The sequence below is a fragment of the Melanerpes formicivorus genome, unplaced genomic scaffold (genome assembly GCF_026170545.1).
Source record: "Melanerpes formicivorus ecotype bairdi unplaced genomic scaffold, bMelFor1.0.p_v2 SCAF_21, whole genome shotgun sequence".
Taxonomy (NCBI): Eukaryota; Metazoa; Chordata; class Aves; order Piciformes; family Picidae; genus Melanerpes; species Melanerpes formicivorus.
In genome coordinates this window covers 9,300,471-9,320,688 of record NW_027142373.1, presented here as the reverse complement: position 1 = coordinate 9,320,688, position 20,218 = coordinate 9,300,471, and the positions used below count along the sequence as shown (strand labels likewise).

The following is a 20,218-nucleotide window of genomic DNA, read 5'->3' as shown; positions in this document are numbered from 1 at the left end:
CTCTACAAGCAGGTGGCAATTGATTTGCTACATGATCCTCTGCAACCTTCTCTGCAGCAGAGGATCAGGAGCTGAGGAGGTGCTGATGGGAGTAATTCTAGAAGCTGATGAGCCCTGCGGAATGGGGAGTTTGCACTTTGTTCTCCAGGCTAAATCAGAGATGGCCAAGCTTTCAGCTCAGCACTGTTGAAGCCCTGTGGTGAGACAGAGATGAATGCTTTGAGTGCCCTGGGCTCAGGTGTAATAGGTGACCTGACCTGCCACATGTCCATCCTGAGGGGGACACACATTTTGATCTCTGCTGGCCACAATTTCCAAGTGTGAGGTGGGCAAGGGTAGCCCCACTGACAGCCCTTCTCAAGAGGGCAGATGAAGCCCCCAGGGGAAGTTTAGGTTGGACATTAGGGAGAAAAAAAATTAACCTGACAGGGGTTGTCAAGCTCTGGAACAGCTTACCCAGGGTAGTGATAGAGTCTCCATCCCTGGAGGAATTTGAAAGCCATATAGATGTGACATTGGGGGACTTGGATGTGCTGGGTTAGTGGTTGGACTTGATCATCTTCAAGGAGGAAGTTCTTCCCCATGAGAGTGGTGAAGCCCTGGAATGGGTTGTCCAGGGAGGCGGTTGAGGCCTCATCCCTGGAGGTGTTTAAGCCCAGGCTGGATGAGGCTCTGGCCAGCCTGATCTAGTGTGGGGTGTCCCTGCTCATGGCAGGGGGTTGGAACTACATGATCCTTGTGGTCCCTTCCAACCCTGACTGATACTATGATACTACTATGATACTATGAAGGTCTTTCCAACAAAAACAGATCTGTGATGGAGCAGCTGCAGTAGCTGATGGCCCCATTACCAGGACTCACAGCACCATGTTCTGCTATGCCTCACACCCCTGCAACAGCAACTCCAAACACAGGAGGATCCAACCCCAGTGCTGCTCAGGCTCTCAAAAGCCTCAGCAATTTTCTTTTGCTAACGCTGCTGAAAGATGGGACAGCTCCAATTTGCCCAGAGCTGCTCAGTTGTAACATGGCACTGCGGGGAAGGGCTGCACGGAAAACCACATCTGACAGCGAAAGCATTTGGCTGGAGAACAGCATGGGGAAAACAAATTACTGTGGCACAAATGAGCAAATCCATCATCAGCAGGAAGGGGAGGAGAGAGTTGGCTTAAGGAGCCACGTATGAAACTGTGACAGCAACCCATATAACGGCCCTGTAAACATCAAGGGGAATGAATATGGTTTAATAGCAACAGAAGCGCTGCCAAGCTGGGCGATGTGTAACACAGCAGCTGGATGGAGAGATCTACCTATTGTCTGCTCCCTGGGAAAAGAAGAGGGAGATAATTCAGGTTTGTGCTTGATCTAGTGTGTAAATCTCACAGAGGCAATGTTTTATCAGAAACAAAAAAAGAAAAAGAGGGGTGGTGGTGGGGAATAAACAAAGGAATGAGTTTGTTTTCAGAGCTGTCGCTGCCACCAAGCAGACAGCACAGGTTCAGCTGTGCAAATGAGACAGAGCCCACCAAAACCTCTGGCAACATCACAGTGAGGGAAAATGAAATCACAGGGGTGTGTGGCAGCTGAGTGGTTGCTGCAGGGGCCTTGGCTCCTTGCAGCAGCACCAAAATGAAGAGTAGAGACAAAAGAGGGTGTGTGAGAGTAGGGGACACAGCTATGGTGTGCAGCAGTGGTCGTGAACAGGTTGCCCAGGGAAGTGGTTGAGGCTTCGTCCCTGGATACATTCAAGATCAGACTTGATGTGGCCCTGGGCAGCCTGATCTAGTTGGAGGTGTCCCTGCTCACTGCAGGGGCATTGGGCAAGATGACCTTTGAGGGTCCCTTCCAGCATGATGCAATCTGTGAGTCTGTGAAGCTTTCTGGCTCTACACACACACGTCTCCATGCCACCCTGACATGCCAGCCAGAGGGAAGGGAATGTCTGGAGCGGGGTGCCTGGCTGCTTCCTGCTCCTCACTGCCAGACTGGAGTTAAACAGGGTGGTGAGGGGCTCAGAACCCCTCTAATGATGATATAAATCCCACCTCACCTCTTTTGTGAGGGAGCCCCGGGGCGCCTGTGCAGCCTGGCTGGCTTGTCCAGCCCCACAAGGAGCCTTGCCTGGCCACTGCACATGAGCTTGCAGCGTCCAGCCTGGGGCAGACTGGCTGCAGGGCTATTCCATTATGCTCTGGGCACCTTTGGGCACTTCTAAAGGATGTCATTGTGATCCTAAGAAAAACAGCTATTGATCATTACCATATCTAACATTGAGCTACCAACACATGAAAAACTGTGCTGGAAGAGAGGAGAATATCCCTTGGCTTGTGACTGCTGGTCAAGGGGAAGAAGGAAAAGGGCTTTTTACCTTGAGCAACACGGAAGCAGGGTTTGTAAAGCAAGCTCCTCAAATCTGTGCCTATTTATGTTTTCATTCATCCCCTTGGATCAGAGTTCTGTGCGCAAAAGGGGGATCGTGACCTCTGATTTCATAGGGACCGGGGAGACATTCCTCAGGATTTGTTCAACACTCTGCCTCTACGTTTACAAGCACCAGAAGAAGAGAAAAAAAAATCAGAAGCAAATGACCACTTTAGTATTCCGAGCAGGCTCCCAGCAGCAGGCAGGCAGGCAGCACGGCACAGGGCTGCACACGGCCGACGGGAAACCGGAGGATCGAATTACCTGCTCAGCAGCGGGGCTGATCAGCCCTCGCATGCCACGGAGCCGGGCTGCTGGGACAACGAGTCGTCACCGGGTGTCATTCAAGCCCCAGGCTTGAACGTGCTAGCACCAAGAGGCCACCCCAAGGCTGTGCCAACCTGCAAGTGAGGGTTTGCTAGCTCAGCTTAAGGACTGCTCTTCCCATCCCATTTTTTGCATCTACGATTTAGAACTCTGTGTATATTTTATGAAAGGTCTGCTAAAGTGCGTTGTTGCAGGAACAAAACTAAGTGCTTGTTCATTTTTAATGAGCCACCAGGGAGAGAGCTATTGTCTGTGTGTGTGGAACTGGTTTTCTTCTGTTTGGCTATTTATACTGAGATGTCTGGGAGGGGAAATTTGTGATTAAATTACGAGTGAGACACCTTTATTCATGCTGAAAAGCCTCTCACGCTTCAGTCAGAGCCACTGAAAGTGATACACAATTCAATGCAACCAGGCAGCCTTGAAAACCACCAACAGAAAATTAGATCTAAATGCTCTTCTCCCGAGCAAGAAGTGGCTAAGTATATATATATATATATATAAGAAAAGAGGAAATGGCCTCACGTTGCACCAAGGAATGTTTAGGTTGGACGTGAGGAACAACTTCTTCCCTAAAAGGGTTGTCAAGACCTGGAACAGGCTGCCCAGGGCAGAGTTCCTGTCCCTGTAGGGGTTTCAAAGCCACGGAGATGTGGTGCTGAGGGACATGGTGTAGTGGTGACCTGGCAGTGCTGGGTTAATGGTTGGACTTGATGATCTCAGAAGACTCTTTTCACCTCAATGTTTCTATAGCATACTGATTTGCTCTGGATTGACACTGGTGCAGCTTCAGCTCTGGCCAAGAGCAGCCTCCTGCGTGCACGGGTTTTGCCTGTTGGGGAATACAAACCCAAACCCAGCACTGTCCTTGAGCACAGCTTGCTCCCCGAGTTGACGAGGTCATGGTTTCTGTCTCCCCAGAAGCGCCCCGAGTTCTCGGCTTCCGTCCCGGCAGGTCCACGGAGGAACCTGTGAGTCCTACCCCCACTCTGCAGACCCAAGGGGCCAGAAGGGGCAGGCGCAGTGCGGGCTGTGTGGCCCCGGCACTAAGGAAAGCGCTGCGGAACGGTAGCGCCCAAGGCACAGCACCCCGGGCCGGCGCTGCCCTTCGCCGGGGGGCAGCCGGCTGCGAGGGCTCGAGCTGTTGCCATAGGGACGGCGGGCGCCGGCTCTGCAAGGCAGGGCTGGAGGACCGCGGGCGGGCGGAAGTGCCGTGGTGACGCTCTGGCCCGCGCTGCGTCTCGCTGGGTTTCCGGCCCGCGCTGCTTCCGGTCGGGCGGCGCCTCGTGGCGGGCGCGGGGCAGCCGGGGCCGGAGTGCGTCGTGGGGCGCTGAGTGGTGAGAGCAGGATTGGGGGTGCTGGGGGGTTGTATCTGGGGATGCAGTAAGGGCGGGGAAGCAGAGTTTGGGGCTGGGGTAGTGTGTGCGGGGTCCTGTACTGGGACATGAGGTGTAATGGGGGGTGAGGAGCGGTGTGGGAGGTTGGGGGCAGTGCGCGCCGGGGGAGGCACGGTATGGGGGGCTGGAGCGCTGAGGGTGGGCTTCGGGGGCAGGATATGGGGCTGGGGTTGTGGAGGGGGTTGTGCTGGATATGGGGCAGAGGCGTATGGAGTTTAAAAGGGGTAGTGTGGGATGGGGAGGGCTGGGGGAGGCAGGGCATGGGGGGGCTGTGGGGTGTGCAAAGCGGGTTTGGGGTGCATTGTGGGAGTGTAGTGAGGGCCTAGGGAGCAGGATATAGGCCTGGGGTAGTGGAAGGGTGTACCAAGGGCTGAGGGGCGGCAAGGTGGAATGGGACTGTGGGGCAGTGGGGGCTGCGGCGGTCGATATGGGGGAGCTGGAGTGCTGTGAGAGGTGCAGGGGGGGCTTAGGGGGCAGTGCCGGGGTGCAGCGAAGGTGCGGGAGCAGGATATAGGGAGGGGCACAGGTATAGGGAGGTGGCAGGAGAGCTGGAGTGTTGTGCAGGGGGCAAACCCGACTTACGGCTCCTCCATGTGGGAGGTGTTGGAGCCTGCACTGGGGGTGTGGGGTGGTGCAGGGCTGTGGGGTGGGCAGTGCCAAAGAGTAAGGGCGCTGGGGGCAGGTGGAGGCAGGGAGAGAGCAGTTTGGCACAAGGAGTGGAATGGGTGAGCTGTAGAGCAAGGAAGGGGCTGTGTGGGCAAGCAGAGGAGCTCCGTGGCCAGAGCAGGGCACGATTGCACATACATCATGTGGTGATGGTGGCCAGACTGGATCTGTTTGGTTTTCTAGTGGATCTTCACAGAACTTTGTGCCTTTCAGGATTTCCTGCTGGGGTTCAGCCTCGGAGAAGCCCCAGCCCTGAATGGTGACCATGAGTGGTTATGTTGTCACTTGGTGCTTCCATTTGTGAGGTGAGCAAGAGCCAGGTGCATTGAGCGAGTCCCTGAGTTGGGGGCACGGGAGGTCTGTGGGCCACAGTGAACACAGGGCTGGGGAAGGGCTGCTGGGCAGTGGGGCCAACAGGCCCTGCCTCGTACTAGCCAGCCTCACCCGTGCCCAAGATCAACCCCCTGGCAGACTCCATGCTGGGGTCCATCCTGTGCAGTAACAGGTGTGAGCATTCATGCAGCCTTTTGATGGTCATGTATGATACTGCATACAACAAGCTCCCTCCAAAGCCAAGGAAAACCAGCTCTTGGATCAAACAAGCAGCAAAATCAGTAACTAAGTCATTTGCCTGGCTGAGGATTTTCCTCTCAGCTAACTTTTAAACAGCAAAGTGTTTTCTCAGTGTAATTAATCTGCAACATAACCACTTGCAGGGGGGCTCTGGATCTTGAGCTGTCTGTGCTAGCCTTGTGGGGTCTGGCTGGTGCAGGCTGAGCAGCTCTGATGCCTGTGCCAAGCTTTCCCTGCAGCTTGCTTGCTGTGGCTGAACCCCCTGGTTGTTACTTTTCAGGTGGCTGAACCAGAAGATCGTTCTGCAGGATGGTGAGAGTGCTTTTTTTTTAGGTTATAGGAAGTAGTTTCACCTAACTAGATGCTAAACATCAATAAAATCCAGTTCTCAAAGTTGACTTTTCTTCCTTTTTTCATATTCAATACTTGGTGTTAGGTGTGAACAAAGTAGAGAGGTTTTTAACATGCTGCAAGGGAGCATACAGGAAGGTAGGTGTGTAAAACTACTGCTCTGGCACTCGTGGCCTGTGCCTGGGGCAGATGTGTAGTGTTCTCTAGATCTGCTTTGGGGATCTGTAGGGCTACTTCAGTCTTTAATTCAGGAGTACTGAAGGATGTGAGTGATCTGACTCAGCACTGGTTTGGCCACATCTTGAATCCTGTGTCCAGTTCTGGGCTCCTCAATTTAAGGACATTGAGACTCTTGAATGTGTCCAGAGAAGGGCTGGGGAGAGGTCTGGAGCACAGCCCTCTGAGGAGAGGCTGAGGGAGCTGGGATTGTTTAGACTGGAGAAGAGGAGGCTCAGGGGAGACCTTCTTGCTCTCTACAACTACCTGAAGGGAGGTTGTAGCCAGGTGGGGGTTGGGCTCTTCTCCCAGGCCGCCAGCACCAGAACAAGAGGACACAGTCTCAAGCTGCACCAGGGGAAGTTCAGGCTGGAGGTGAGGAGAAAGTTCTTCCCAGAAAGAGTAATTTGCCATTGGAATGTGCTGCCCAGGGAGGTGGTGGAGTCCCCATCCCTGGAGGTGTTCAAAAAAGGCTTGGCTGTGGCACTTGGAGCCATGGTTCAGTTGTCATGAGGTGTTAGGCAATAGGTTGGACTTGATGATCTCTGAGGTCCTTTCCAGCCTGGTTGATTCTGTGCTCTCCTGGGTGTGCCAAGCTCCTGTCCCCGCTAGAGGGTGTGAAGCTCCACGGAATGGTTTTGCTTTCTGCTAAGCTGGCGATCAAGGAGACTTCCTCTAAAGGGCTGTGCAGGCAGCGAGGCCGCGGTGGGATTAGTTGTGTTCAAGATACTGGCTCTGTGCGTTGGCAGTGGCCCAGGATGCTCCTGCCTTATGTAACCATCAGCTGGGCTCCATGTGATGGTGCTCAGCCCCAGCTGGTGACATCACTCCCAAGCAAGTGTGTGTGCCCAGGGCAGGCAGCTGGGTGGGTACCCCCTGCACGGTGGGTATGTGGAAGAGGTTGCTTGGAGGGTTCGTTTGCACAGGCCACCTTCCCTTTCCTGCCTCCTAGGTAGTAGAATGTGCCCTTGGTAACAGCAAGTAGTAACTTCTTGCTTACATTGCAGAGCCTGGCTCCTGGGTTTCCTTTCATGGATAGAGGGAATGTCCACTTGATCTGCAGCTCTTCTACACCAAGACTGAGGCCAATGTGATGTGAAACGCTGTAGAGAGTCCTGTGAGGGCTATGAAGTGATGTGGGGGACTGGAGCTCCTCTATTATGAGGAAAGGCTGAGAAGCCTGGGGAAGAGCAGCTTGAGAGGAGATTTTCTCTATGCTCAGCATTGAGGATGGGGCCAGACTTGTCAGTGGTGCCCAGTGCTAGGATGAGGTGCAACAGGCACACACAAACCCAGGAGGTTTCATCTGAAGATTAGAAAAAAGTACTTTGAGAGTGACAGAATATTGCTGGAGTCTCCTCTGGAGATACTCAAAACCCACCTGGATGCAGTCCTGGGCAGCCTGCTGCGGTTGCCCCTGCTTTAGCAGGGGAGCTGGACTGAATGAGCTCCAGAGGTCCCTTCCAGCCCCCCACCATGCTGGGATTCTGTGACCCCCAGTTGCCTGCTGGGTTGTGTGTGTTCATAGGAAGTGCTGCAGAGTAGCTCAGCTCTTGATGGCCAAACTGGCTCCTTGGCCGAGTAGAGGATTTCTTCCTCACTAAATTTTGCCTCTTAAGTGTCATGTTAAGAATGAATTCTTGAGCTGAAGCAATCCCAGCAGGGCTGGTTTTGTTCCAGCATGTGCAGGGCTTGAGAAGGATCCAAAGGAGAGATGGACATCTTGGTCAGTTCAGGATTGCTGCAGATAGAGATCTTTGTTGGTACTGGTGGGGTCTGTGGACATTTTGGAACTTGATCTTTACATCTGAGAGGAGACTGGTTCTTGGCTGAAGCATGGTGTCTGCCAGTCACTGCTCTTAGCACAGCTGGCTGGGGGTCAGGGTGGAGTCTGGCTCGAGAGCAATGTGGAGGGAGGCAGCCAAAATGGGGTGGTGCTCCTGGGGCTGAGGATTGTGAGTGTTGAGGGTGGGGGAGGTGAAGGGCTGCCTGCAGGAAGGGCAGTCCTGTAACAGCTTATCTGCCTTTGCTTTGTTTTCAAGGAAATTTCACATCCTCTTGACCTTGTGGCACAAATAATGTTGATGTTCTCTTTGAAAAATTGAATTCAGAGTGAGTGAGTAAGGAGCTGGTCACCATTTGCCTGAGGGAGGGGGAAAAAAAGGGGGGGAGAGGGAAGGGGGAAGATCAAAACCAGTTCTTTGCCCCCAGCTTCTCCTGGGGGATGCTGTGTGCTTGATACACTCATATGCACATGACTGCCAAGCGTGGTCCCTGAGTCTCTCAGAGGTCTTGCTCTGAAAACAGTCTGGTGGCTGAGGTCATGAGTTGCTCTAGAAGTAGTGTCACAGTAAAAGCCCTTTCAGGCTGGCAGGTACAGGCAGGACACAGCCTCCACCAGCTGGGTGTGCTGAGGTCTGTGCTTAGCCAGCATGCAAAGTGGATTAGAGACTGTAAACAGCCCTGGTCTGAGGAAAGCACAACCGCCCTGAGAAGTGGGTCAGGCAGGTGGTTGGGGCTGGGTAACCTGCAGATCATGCTGAAGGATCCTCCTTGTGGATCAGCTGGAGTGACTCAAGTTGCCTTGTGAAAGTGGCTCGTGCCTGTCTGGAGCAGGGTGATGCACTCCTGCTTGCTGCTCACTTGCTCTGGAGCCTGGTGGCCCCGGGAAGCTCCTGTCTGCACCCACGTTTGCTTATCCCTTGCCTGTTTGGTGTTACAGCTTGAAGCTGCTGTAAGCCCCTTGAGCAGCAACTGAGAGTTGTCAAGACAGAGCAAAGACCCTCACCAGTCAGGGCTGGCATCACATGGATGTGTTTTGAATCCTGTGCTGGTTTACTTGTTTTGCCCACTAATGGAACCCTGCTGTGGTTAGGTCCAGGCTCTCCCAGAGGAAAAATGATTTTAAACTCTGTGGTCAGCAAGATGCTGTTCCTCTCTTCCTTGCTGCTCTCTCTTGCCTGTGTGAAGGTGGACAGTGTGCAGTGACAGACAGCTGGGCTGCTCTGAGGATTTCCCACATCCCCAGCAGGTCAGAACTGGGCATTTTAAGTGTGGCTGTGAGCCTTCCAGGAATTGCAGAGGGACCCAGGGTAGGTGCTGAGGGTGCTGGAGGGGACGGTGGGTGTCTCTGGGTGAGCTGCACCCAAACACAGCCTCACCCTGAAGCAGTGGCCCCAGCTCTCCAAGCACTGTTTGTTTTTCTTCCCTGATTGTGAAGGAGGTTGTGTGCAAAGTGCTTTGGTCACCACTGTGGTGGTTTCTTGCAAGCACAACCTGACTGCTGGAGCAGGAGTAGCTGTTTGGAGCAGCCTCGTCTGCCATTCGCACCGTGGTCGCTGTGCTAAGCTCGAGCACTGCACTCGTGTGAGCCATTTGCAAGCTGTTCCTTCCTTCCTGGATAAGAGCAGCTTATCTCACGAGCACAGGAGTCCCCAGAGCAAGGAGTTATCTGCTGGGACATGCTCCCCACGCTGATGGTGAGCTGAGCAGGCATGCTTTGTTGGAGCAAGGCCTTTGCTTGCTGGAGGGAATGTAGCTCCTTGGCAGGTCACAGACCTGGCGTCCTGCCCTGAGGCAGTGTGGTGCTGTCCCTCCCCATGTTGTCTCTAGGGATCTGCAGCTACTGATCCTTCTCTGCCTCTCAGCCTGCTTGGAAGTGGCTCTGTGGATGGGAGCAGCTCTGATGCTTTGCATGGGTGGGTGGCCTGCCTGCTGCAGCATCTGACCTGTTCTTCCATAGAATCATAGAGTCACAGAATCAATAAGGTTAGAAGTGACCTCAAAGATCATCAAGTCCAACCTGCCCCAGGCAGCTCTCCCCTGCTTCCCCCTTATGCTCTTGGATCCCTGTTTCCCAGCACGTAGGATTTCTCGGCTCAATTCTGCCTGTGCCCTACCATGGTTCCTCTGGGGACACAAGACAGGAGCTGCTGCAGTGGAAAGGGAGCTGCAGTGCTCAGCTCAGGCTGGCTCTTCTTGCTCCTCAGAGGGAGCTGACACAAGTCACCTGCCTGGCAGAAAAGCATTTTATTGCTGCTAGACTTAAGGAGGTTGGGTGGCCCCCAGAAGGTGCTGGTGGGCGTGGGGTTAGCTGAATCTTTGCCTTTTGGCAGCATCAAGCTCTTACATCAGCTCTGTGGATTGGGGAGCCACAGCCTTGGTGGTTCTGCCTGTCCTAGCCTGTGCACAGCTTCTCAGTTCCTCCATTGCTGACTGGTGAGGTCATGCTCTGTATCTCCCATGGCTTTTTGGAAGAAGTTCTGCCCATTGTGTTTTTCTGTGGGGAGAGTGGGATCCATCCTGCAACATAAACCCAGGGAATGGAGCACAGGCACTGCTTGCAATGTTCTCTCCTCTTGTAAACCAGAGAATAGGGTTTGGGGTTTTTATGATTTCTACTAAGTCTTTCCCCTGCTTTTACTGCAGGGGAAAATCCTGCTGGACTTGAGGCTCTTGGTGCTGAAGGTGAGGTCAGTGAGCTCTGCCAGCCAGCTGGCAGCATCTGATCCCTGCTGAAGCTGCCATTGAGGGTGGTGAGACACTGGAACAGGTTGCCCAGAGAAGTTGTGGATGCCTCATCCCTGGAAGGGTTTAAAACCAGGCTGGATGAGGCTTTGAGCAACCTCATCTACTGAGAGGTATCCCATGGCAGGGGGGTTGGATATTTAAGGTCCCTTCAAACTCAACCCATTCTATGATTTTCTCTGCACTGATGGTGTCTCTTTAGCCCTCTCCTTGCACTGCCTTTTGCAGTGCCCTGATACTGTCTCAGGCAGAGCAGAGGGCAAGGATCACCAGGGCCATGGTGGACAGTGCCACGCTGTGTGTAGCAGCAGAGTCCAGCAGCCACGTCCCGGTGTGCTTGTCCAAGACCAGGAGTGATGATGGAAGGGAGGCCAGAGACTGGTTGTGTCCTCCAGTACCAAATCCTGGTACAAAGCCAGCTGCAGAGCAGCAGCCAGGGTGGTAACTCAGCCAAGCAAATCCTTCATCAGCTGAGCATGAAATGGATATTTATGTGTGCAAGTCAAAAATAATGAGGAAGGAGGCAGAGATGTTTGCATATGCACCCATGTTTCACCTCAGCTGTAGTCAGACCATATCCTGAGCACTGGGGTTGCACTGGGAGGAAAGCCAGACCCCATGAGAGGGCAACAGCTCCTGTGTGGGCAGGGGTACGTGTCCTGGCTGTGATGAATGGAGGCAAGGGGTGGGCAGGCAGCTGCCAAGGTGGGGCAAGTCAGTGAGCAGTGGGGGAAACTGCTCTGACCCCCAAGTACATCACAGCAGGTGCCTTGCTGTGGAGGTGACTTCTCCCCTTACACTAAGCCTTTAGCTCCCATAGCCACAAGGCCACTTTCCTCCTCTGCCAGGTTAGGCCTCAAGAGCTGACCAGGAACCAGCACCATGCAGGCATACGCCAGGAGCTTGGCTGTGCTCTGAGGTCACCTTCTGCTCTCCCCTCCTCTGTTCCTGGTTTGTGTTTAGGCTGGAAAAGCCCTGGTGTCTGTGCCTGGCAGGCTGGCCCTTGAGCAGGGACAGGAATGGGTTCGTGCTGTCAGCGCGTTCCACCGAGCACTGAACTTTGCACTGCTGGAAGAGGAAATGTCTGCACTTTTGCCCTGATTTGTACAGGAGCTGAGAGCCTGGAGAACTGGGGCTGGGTAAACTGCCAGGGAACTGCCTGGTTTCCACCTTTCCTTCCTCTCCACTGCTTGCTAAAGAGGCTCCAGCAACTCTCTTAAAAGCATAACACCTAGGACTAGTGCTAGCAACCACCAGTCCAGCCTAGATCCTTCCACTCAGCATCACTCAGCCTTTAGTGAAGGTTCACTTCTACTAAGGGGCTGCTTTTAGCTGCTCCCTTGAGAGCTGTTTTTAGGCCTGGCTGTAGTATTGGTTTTCCTTCAGCAGCAGATGAAGTCCTGTGTTCACTGCACAGGCTGCAGGGAGGTCACATCCAGGTGTCTCCCTGCTCTTGACCTTGGGGAAGGAATGCATTGCTTGGGGCCTTAGTTCCCACTTGTGGTAGGAGCTGAGTTCAGTCGCTGTACTGTGATGATGAAGGGAGTGGGGGAAGCAAAGAAACCACCTTAAAAACACCTAGGATTGGGGTTTTTTTTAAGCTGTAGCTAAGAAATCTGCCCTGGCTGCAAGCTGGACCTTCCAGGCAGAGGTGAACAGCCTGAATCTGAAAGCTATTTCTTAAATATTTTAAAAGCTGCCTGGAATAAACTGAATGCTTCCGAGTAGTGACCTAAATTCTGCTTGCTGTAAATTTCATTAGAAAGTGGATTTGTGTGCCTGCCAGGAGCAGGCCACTTTGCAGCCTCATTGATCTGCCCAAACCATGTGTTGTGCAAGTACCTTCCTCAGCAGATTTTTAAAGAGCTCACTGCTGCTTGCTCCTACCCCCAAAATGTGCCTGGTTTCCTTGCTAGTCTCCTCTCTTCCCCTCTCTCTCTCTCTCTTTCTCTCTCTTTTCTTTCTGGTGCAAATGCATCATTTGTTTACTAATCACGTTGCATCCTCAGCTGAATAGAGTCAGCCCACCGGCTGTGTGGGCAAGGATAGAGCAGCTGAGAAGGAAAATGTCACTCGTCCTTCAGTTCATTTGATGTGCTCTGCGCTCAAATGCCCGTCCCACGCTGTGGAGGCCAAAGATTTTTCACAACCCCTGCATCTCTTAGCTCTCCAGTGAGGTCACCTGTGGTTCTGACACCCCTTCGAAGAAGCTTCCTTCCCTTCTGCTGTCCCCAGAGCTGTCTATCCCTGTGCAACCACAGCTCTAGATCTTGTGGGGAGGTGTGATGGAAGCACAGATGGTATATTCTGTCTTACTAGGGAAAAAATGCCCAGGGAGCTGTGGCACTGCCAGACTTGTGGATGCACAAGCAACATGCACCTCCCCAAGGCTGGGCAGGGGAATGTAGCTGATGCTGAATCTCCTTTGCCTTACAGCATGTTTGCAGCACATCTGCCCAAGTTAAAGGTAATGCAGGGGGGTTCTGAGCAGCCACTGCAGGGGCATTTAGCCTGTGTGAAACTACAGCTGTGTCGTGAGACGTGGGGCAATGGCTGAACGTTGGGAAGAAAAGCCTGGGGGAGCCTCTGGTGCTCTTGGTGTATGGGTGAAAAACGTGGGAAGAAATCCCCGTGCTGGAGCTGTGGAACACAGGGATGTCCTGCCTCCTGCCAAGGACTGCCACAGAAGGGGCTGAGGTTTGGCAAGATATTGGCAAGGCTGGTCCAAAGCAGCAGCAGCTCTCCCTCCCTGTGGGCTGCCAGCACAGTTGATGCCCAGGCCTGGTGAACCTGGCTGTCCTCTCTGCTGGGAGAGAGGCTGCTTCACCTCTGCTGTACAGCTGAGAGTTATTTTGAGAAGTTAAACCCAGGGCCTGAACAAAGAAGCCACAGCCTGGGCCAGCAGTATGGGCTGGCCTGGGGACAGGGCCTTGCTGACTGTCAGCATCCAGACAAGGGCTGAATTCATTGCCCATAAAGCTGAAGTGCTCTGCTGGTTTCCTGGCTCCTCAGCATCTCTGCTGGAGCTGCCTGTTATTTATGTGCTTGCTGTCCAAGCAGATGTGCAAAAGCTTTCACTGAGGCAATGGCCTGGGTCCTGCTCCCTCCTGCCACCAGCACCTGAGCTCCTCCATACTCGGGCCAGTGATGCAGGGTTTCCCACCTGGCCATAGGTGGCTTCTGTCCCCAAGCCTTGTCTATCCCCAGCTACAGGAGAGGCAGAGAGGAAGAATTGGAGGCAGGTGGTCTCCTGGGTCTTTCCTGCATTGTTTGTTGGGGCAGTGTGGGTGGTTCAGCCCCTTTGAAGGGAGGCACACAGTGTGTGCCCACCCATCTGTGCCCAGCAGAGGCACCTGGGCACTGCACTGACTTGTGACAGGGCACTGGGCTGGCACTAGGAGCTGCCTTGCTTTGCTCCTTTGCCCAGCATGGTGATGCTGCTCAGCAGCCCAGAGCCTGGCCTTCCTGGCTGGAGCTAATGCAGTTGTTAGGCTGAGGAAAGGGGTGGCCAGGGTGCAGCTGCCAGGGGAATTGGAAGTGCTGGAAGCCTCCCCGAAGCAGCAGTTTGCTCTCTGCAACCCACGAGGGGGTTAAGTGAAAAATTAAATGTCTCTATCTCCTTCCTTGTGCTTTCTCATCTCCACCAACTGAGCTGAAGATGGGGGAGGATTTTTTTTTTCCCTTCTATATTTATCTTTGGAGAAATTGCTATAACTAATCGGCTTTAGGGTACTGGGGCTCTCTCTTTTATTTTATCTTCTTCTGTCACTAAGACCTCATCATGTGGCTGGGGACTGCAGCTTGCTGGCTTTCTCTCTTTGCCAGGCTCAGGTTCTGCTGGCTTTTTCTTTTTGTTGTTGTGTGTTGGCTCTTTTTTTTTTTTTGGTTATGGAGTCAATTAATAACCCATAAAAATAACACCTCCAGCTGTTCCACTTGCAGCTGCTGGGCTGGAGTCTAATTACCCTGCCTTGGATCCCAAAGCCTGCTTTGCATGTAAAAGTGCCAGTGGATAGGAGCAGGCAGAGGAGATGGCAATGCAGGAAGAAAAAAAAAGGTGCTATTTTTAGCCTTTTCAAGCCAAATGTAAAAAGACCCTTAGGCTGCTTGTGTCCTGCTGGATCTGATCCTCTGCACAATATTGTTCCCATGGCTTAGTACAGCAGCCAGGGTGGGCTGGGGTTTATTTTTGGCAGCTTGCTTGTCTGCCTTTGAAACGTCTTCCTGGGTCGGTTTGAGCAGTGCTGTGTCGATGTGTCTCGCATCCATGTTCTAATGGTTTTCCTGCAGCCACGTGTGGTTCTCTCTGTGATGCTGAGTGGGGCAGTGCTGCATGTGATGGGGGTGGCAGGGATGGAGAGGGAAGTGTGACAGTTTTAGGCTGTGCCTTTAAGCAAAGGACAGCTACTGAATTCTCTACTACCCCAGGAAGGGACACACGGTGGAGTTCGTACCTCAGAGTGGTGGTTAAGTGGTGCTTGGACCCCCTCAGGAAGTCCTTTCCTACTGACTGAGATATCAAATTGATTTAGCAAGAACACTGGTAGGTGCAGTGATCTTCTCAAGCCATCCTGTCTGTCTTGCACCCTCTTCTGAATTCATTAGGCAAACCTGCTGGGCAGGATGTCTTCTGCCACTCTGCAGCCTGGGGGTCTGCTCAGCTGGTGCTTCCTCAACTCCCCACACTGCCATATTCAGCTGACTCCTTGGGTGCTCAAGGCCCTTCTCCTTTCTTGCTCCCTGTAGAGGTGGTGCAGCAAAGGCTCAGGAAGGCCCCAACACATGGGGTTGGCGACAGGGCACTAAGGAAGCATTGGGATTGTTTCCAGTCTCTGTCCAGGCAGCTGTACTGGGCCATATTGGTTCTTGTCATCATTGGGCTGTTGTTTCATTCAGACTCTGGCTCGTTTTGACCAAAAGCAAATCCAACAGAACAGCTGTTCATTAGCTAATTTGAAACACTTAGTGGTCACACATCAGTCTGTCACTACCAGCTTGAAACCACGACTCCAAATAGGCTTCCTGTGCTGTAGCTCATCTCCTTCATTAAACCCAGTGATTCTGAGACTGCTGTTTGGAAGCTGCCCTCAAAAAAACCCAAACCAAAACAACCCAAACAAACCAAACCTCACCTCCTACACATCCCACTTGCACGTAGGTGGCAGAGCTAGTGCTTGGCTCAAAAGGCAACTCTACTTCTTCCTTCTCTGCTCAGGCTCTCCCTCCCCCATGCTGACAGCTACAAGAGCCAGGAGGTGTTAAATAAGTCATCTCTCATCCCTAGAGAGATGGAGCCTGACCCTCAGTGGATATCCCTTCAGTGGAGCTCTGCCACCACTTCACTTATCCAGGGATAGAGGATACTTTCAATCTCCCTTCAATCTTGCCCAGCAAAGAGATTGCAAACCTGGCTTTCCATCACACACTGCATTAGCCAAATTAATTCCAGGACTGAGAGCCAGGCAGCGGTGCTCGAGACCAAGGCAGATTAATGCTGCGGCCATGTCAAAATCAGCATTGCTGCTGCCAGGATGCAGCCAGCCTCCTGCCCAGCAGTGCCCTCCATCTCACACTTCCCAGGAGCACTGAACTCGCTGGGATCTGTGACATTGACAACTCAATTGGAAGGAACATCTGTCTCTAAACTGCGCTCCCCATTCAGGCCGCCGCCGCCACTGCAAGCGGGCGACATCTTTCATGCGTCCTGCCCGCTTTCTTTTAATCTCCCAAGCTCAGGCATGCCTGTGGAGCACAGGAAGGTTCCTCCCCTGTGACAAGGAAAAAGAAATTAGCGAGCAGATTGAGCCTGTGTAGCAAATAATGAGATTGCCTTGGATACAGGACTGGAATTCATGCGAAGAATCCTGCTGATCGGAGAAGATAAGCAGCATTTCTTGGGCGTCATAAGACTTATGTTCCTCGTGTGTTGTCTAAGAGACCTTTAGATGGAGGCTGCCAGCTCTGGACTTCTCCACAGAGAGTGTGATTTGAAAAATAAGCCCTGAAATAGCTAGACTGGTGGTTATTTTGGTGTGCCAGTGCCTCATAATGATATGCCTTCAGGCAGGAGAATAAGCTATACAGATAGAGGCGGTGTTGTGTTGGAGGAGCAACCACCACAAAGGAAGCTTGTCCTGACTGAGCTCCAGTGAAAGGCCCAGTGTTTACCCACAGGGTGCAGACTGGTGGAGTCAGGGCACACTTGAAAAGGAGCTAGATGTGTGGAAAACTTTTAATAATAAGTAATAGTTTCTTATTACTCTAAGGGTGTTTAAAATATATAAACATAAACTATCAACGTTTTACAGGCAGACAGGGGCCTGGAGAGCAACTCCCAACAGCTGGATTCAGCACTTGAAGTAGAGGAGAGTATTTGTATTATCAGGCTCATTAAAAAGAGGGATAGTAAACAGCCTTTGGGTTTATTTTTACAAGGAATTTATTCATCCTGCATTTGCTATGCCCCTTGGCTGAAATGGGTATTTTTTTTCTAAGGACTGAAAAGTGCTATTAAGAACTGATCTGATCCAGGCATCTCACTTAAAGGGGTGATTGGTAACAGGCTGTGTGCTCTGAGCTGGTACCAGGCAGCTCCTGGGCAGTGATGGGCACAAGGGGTGTTTCTAAAGACAATTACAACATTTGGGCATCCCCAACAGCTCAGTAAACCTCCCTTGCTTTCAGCTCCAGCTCCCTGTATTATGAGCATGACATCTTCAGCAACAATAAAATGTCCCAGCAAGTAAGTTACCATCTGAATGTTTTTTCCCTTTATACTGGGAAAAAGGTTGTGGGGAGTGAGTTCTCACTGATATTCTGCCCACCCTGTGCCACCTCCTGAGATCTGAGGGATGAAATAATCCTGTGGGAGCCCCAGAGGGTGTCTTTCCTAAGAAGGGAGCTAATGCCCTGGTTACAAGTATCCAACATGGGTACTAGAATGAGTGTTGGACTTGATGCTTCATTCACTCTGCTGGCTCTTCATGCTTCAGTTATTTCTGCAGGAGCAGCCCCCCCTTGCACCACCTGCTCTCTGCTTTACTCAGGAGCAGGGACACTAAATTCCATGCAGGAACTCTTGTATGGTTATGGGCTTTGCAGTGAGAGGCTGTGAATAAAGGCTGGGATGCTTTCCACACACTTCATCCTGATTCATCTGTTTTATGAATCAGGACTTAGTTCTATTTGCTAATGATTGGCTACGTAATGTTTGCTATGTCAATGGTGCCTGCGCTCTGATGTCAGCTGCTGGAGGCCAAGAGCTGGCAGCTGGTGTCTCTGGCCAGCTCCCAGCCTACAATTCAATTTCCCTATCAGCCACTTAAGAAGAAAGGAAAAAAACATGGTTCTGACTGTCTGTGGCATCAAAACATACAGGGCTCTGGTCTACAAGGACATTAAAGGCCTTTCTACACTCTGACACATGGGGAAAGTTCAGGTAACTCAAATAATGGTGTAAAGTTAACACACCTTCATTTAGGCTGCGCTTAACAGGCCAGTTTTATCCTTACTAGAAGGCTCACCACAAGAGTTGAACGCCTTCTAGGTTTTGTACATTAGCATCACTTCTCTGAACACAGATGGATCTGGAGGTATTTTATTCTGTCCCAAATCTTGTCATTGGTGGAAAACTATCACAGAGATCAAAGGCAGCAGCCTCTGGGAATCAGGGGATCACCTTGGAAGGGAAGAACTCCAGTCTGCTTTCTCATCCTGACTTACTGCATGGCTTTCCCTCCAGCAGTTTGAGAGCCTCAGAATTTGTTTCTGTGTCTTGTGATTATTAGTATCTTCCTGGCTATTACAAAGAGCTTTAAGATCTCCAGAGATGGGTGGAGAAATTTCTCCTGCGGTGTCCTTTCCCCAGGGAGCTTACAAAAAATCCCTAGAGATGTCACAGAGAGCACTGAATGCACTCAAGAGTGCCACAGCTCCTTTAGTTTCAGGAGTAAAGGAGTGAAGGAATTCACACCACCTCATACCCATTACCACCAGATGCTGGCTCCCTAGATTAACAAGGAAAGGAAAAAGAAAAGTGACACTAGTTAAGTACCTATAAGGCATTTAGGAACAACGCTGTATAAACCAGAATTGCCTTGCCCCAGGGCACAACTCTGTCCCATTAGCAGTCATCATGTTTATTTTAGCTGTAAATGTTGTCATTTGGGACCATTTTTGTGGTGCTAAAGGTTTGGGAAGCAGGGATTTATTTCAGTGTAGCTGGTGGTACAATAAAAAATATTCCACTGACTCCGATGGGACTGATTTATTAGGGAGCAGCTCTTGAAGAACTCCAGCTTATCTGAACTCAACATCTCATCCCTCTTTCACAGCCTTTTAATAAACATCCAGCTTAGCTGCAAGACCTTGAATGAACACATGTTCTCTCTTGTTCAGCACTCCTAACAGCCTCCTCTTTTCCATGCAGGAGCTGCAAAGATGAGACCTGCTGGACAGTAAACCAGGACCACTTCACTTTTAGTCACCATCTGTGATGCCAATAAAGGCACCAGAGCGAGTCCCTGCCTGCTGGAATTCCAGAGGTTTGCACTGAACTACAGCAAGGCCAGAGGCGTTTTGAATCTTGTACACACCACCCCTGCACTGCTCCCAGGCACAAGTTAGTTATTACTAAGGATAAACTAGCAATGGTTCTCATTCCTTCCTGTGGCAACATTGCCTAAAACAGCTTGGAGCTGTGTAACCACAGTTCCTATCGTGAAGGAATGTGATCCAGGAAAAGTGGAGCGGAGTGACCAACCTTGCATAACCTCCTGAACGCCCTTCTGCCCTTCATGTCTAGCAAGCAGCATTCCTCCTTTTCTGCCAGTACCAAACAGTTTGCACTTCCAGCCTGCATCCTCTGGGCTTTACTCTTCAGCATGCCTCACAGTTTTCCTTAAACATTTCACCCACCCTTTTTTTCATTTATATTCCTTCTAATGATGCACTGCTGGGGCTTCCACAAGAGATGTAACAGGAGCATAGGCAACAACAGAACTATTTAACCCCCCATTATTTGCCTTTTCTCTGTGTGTCTTGCTAAAATGATTCTTTCTGCAGAGAACAGGCAAGACACCTACCATGACTGATGTAGGCATTAAATTATGGACTTTCACTTTAATGCTTTCACTCTATCAATAAACTTCAGACATCTTTAAAAGTCCAAATAAAGCTTGTGGAGTTATGTGGCCATTTGCTTAAATCGAACAGTGGCAGTAACTAAGAATTCAAACACTTCCCAGAACCTAAAGAGAGAAATGTTATGAACTAAGAGGAATCTGAGTGGGTGTAAATTCCTTGCCCTGGTGAGATTGTATCTCAGGCTTTCAGAGCAGGAAAAGGATGTTACAGGCGTAATGGCATGGAATATCAATCAGATAGCCAAATCTAATTACAGAGCTACTAGATTAACTAGTTAACTTCAGCTAGACGAAGGCAACTGGCCAAGTGCCATGACAGAAACCAGATTCAGAGAGGCAATTTCACAACAGATTAAACTTCTTGTAATGACTAGTCTTAGATCAGACAACAGAGTGTTCCTCACCAACTTTAAAAGACATGTGGTTTGTGTAAGAAAGAACTGTAGCTGAATCACTCATTAATAGTAACCACAAACTCAGCCTTCCTAGAGAAAGGATCACACTAAAAGGACATGATAATGTCTCTACATTTTAGAAGGAAGATTTATTTTCCAAGGGGATAAGCCAGCACTAAAAAATACATTGTGGGGGGGAAAA

General features: G+C 51.3%; 1 long non-coding RNA gene and 1 other non-coding gene across 4 annotated transcripts; both read left to right on the top strand.

Moving 5' to 3' along the window:
- Positions 1–4,012: 4,012 nt before the first annotated feature.
- Positions 4,013–19,666, top strand: LOC137447669 (uncharacterized). Of its 3 annotated transcripts, XR_010988897.1 has the most exons (4): positions 4,013–4,085; positions 5,025–5,116; positions 5,665–5,696; positions 18,907–19,666. It is a non-coding gene; the product is annotated as an uncharacterized lncRNA (long non-coding RNA). The 3 variants fall into 3 exon arrangements; XR_010988898.1 differs by lacking the exon at positions 5,665–5,696; XR_010988896.1 differs by lacking the exon at positions 18,907–19,666 and having other exon boundaries at positions 5,665–5,777.
- Positions 5,190–5,369, top strand: LOC137447838 (small Cajal body-specific RNA 16). Its single transcript, XR_010988938.1, has one exon. It is a non-coding gene; the product is annotated as a small Cajal body-specific RNA 16 (non-coding RNA).
- Positions 19,667–20,218: the final 552 nt, after the last annotated feature.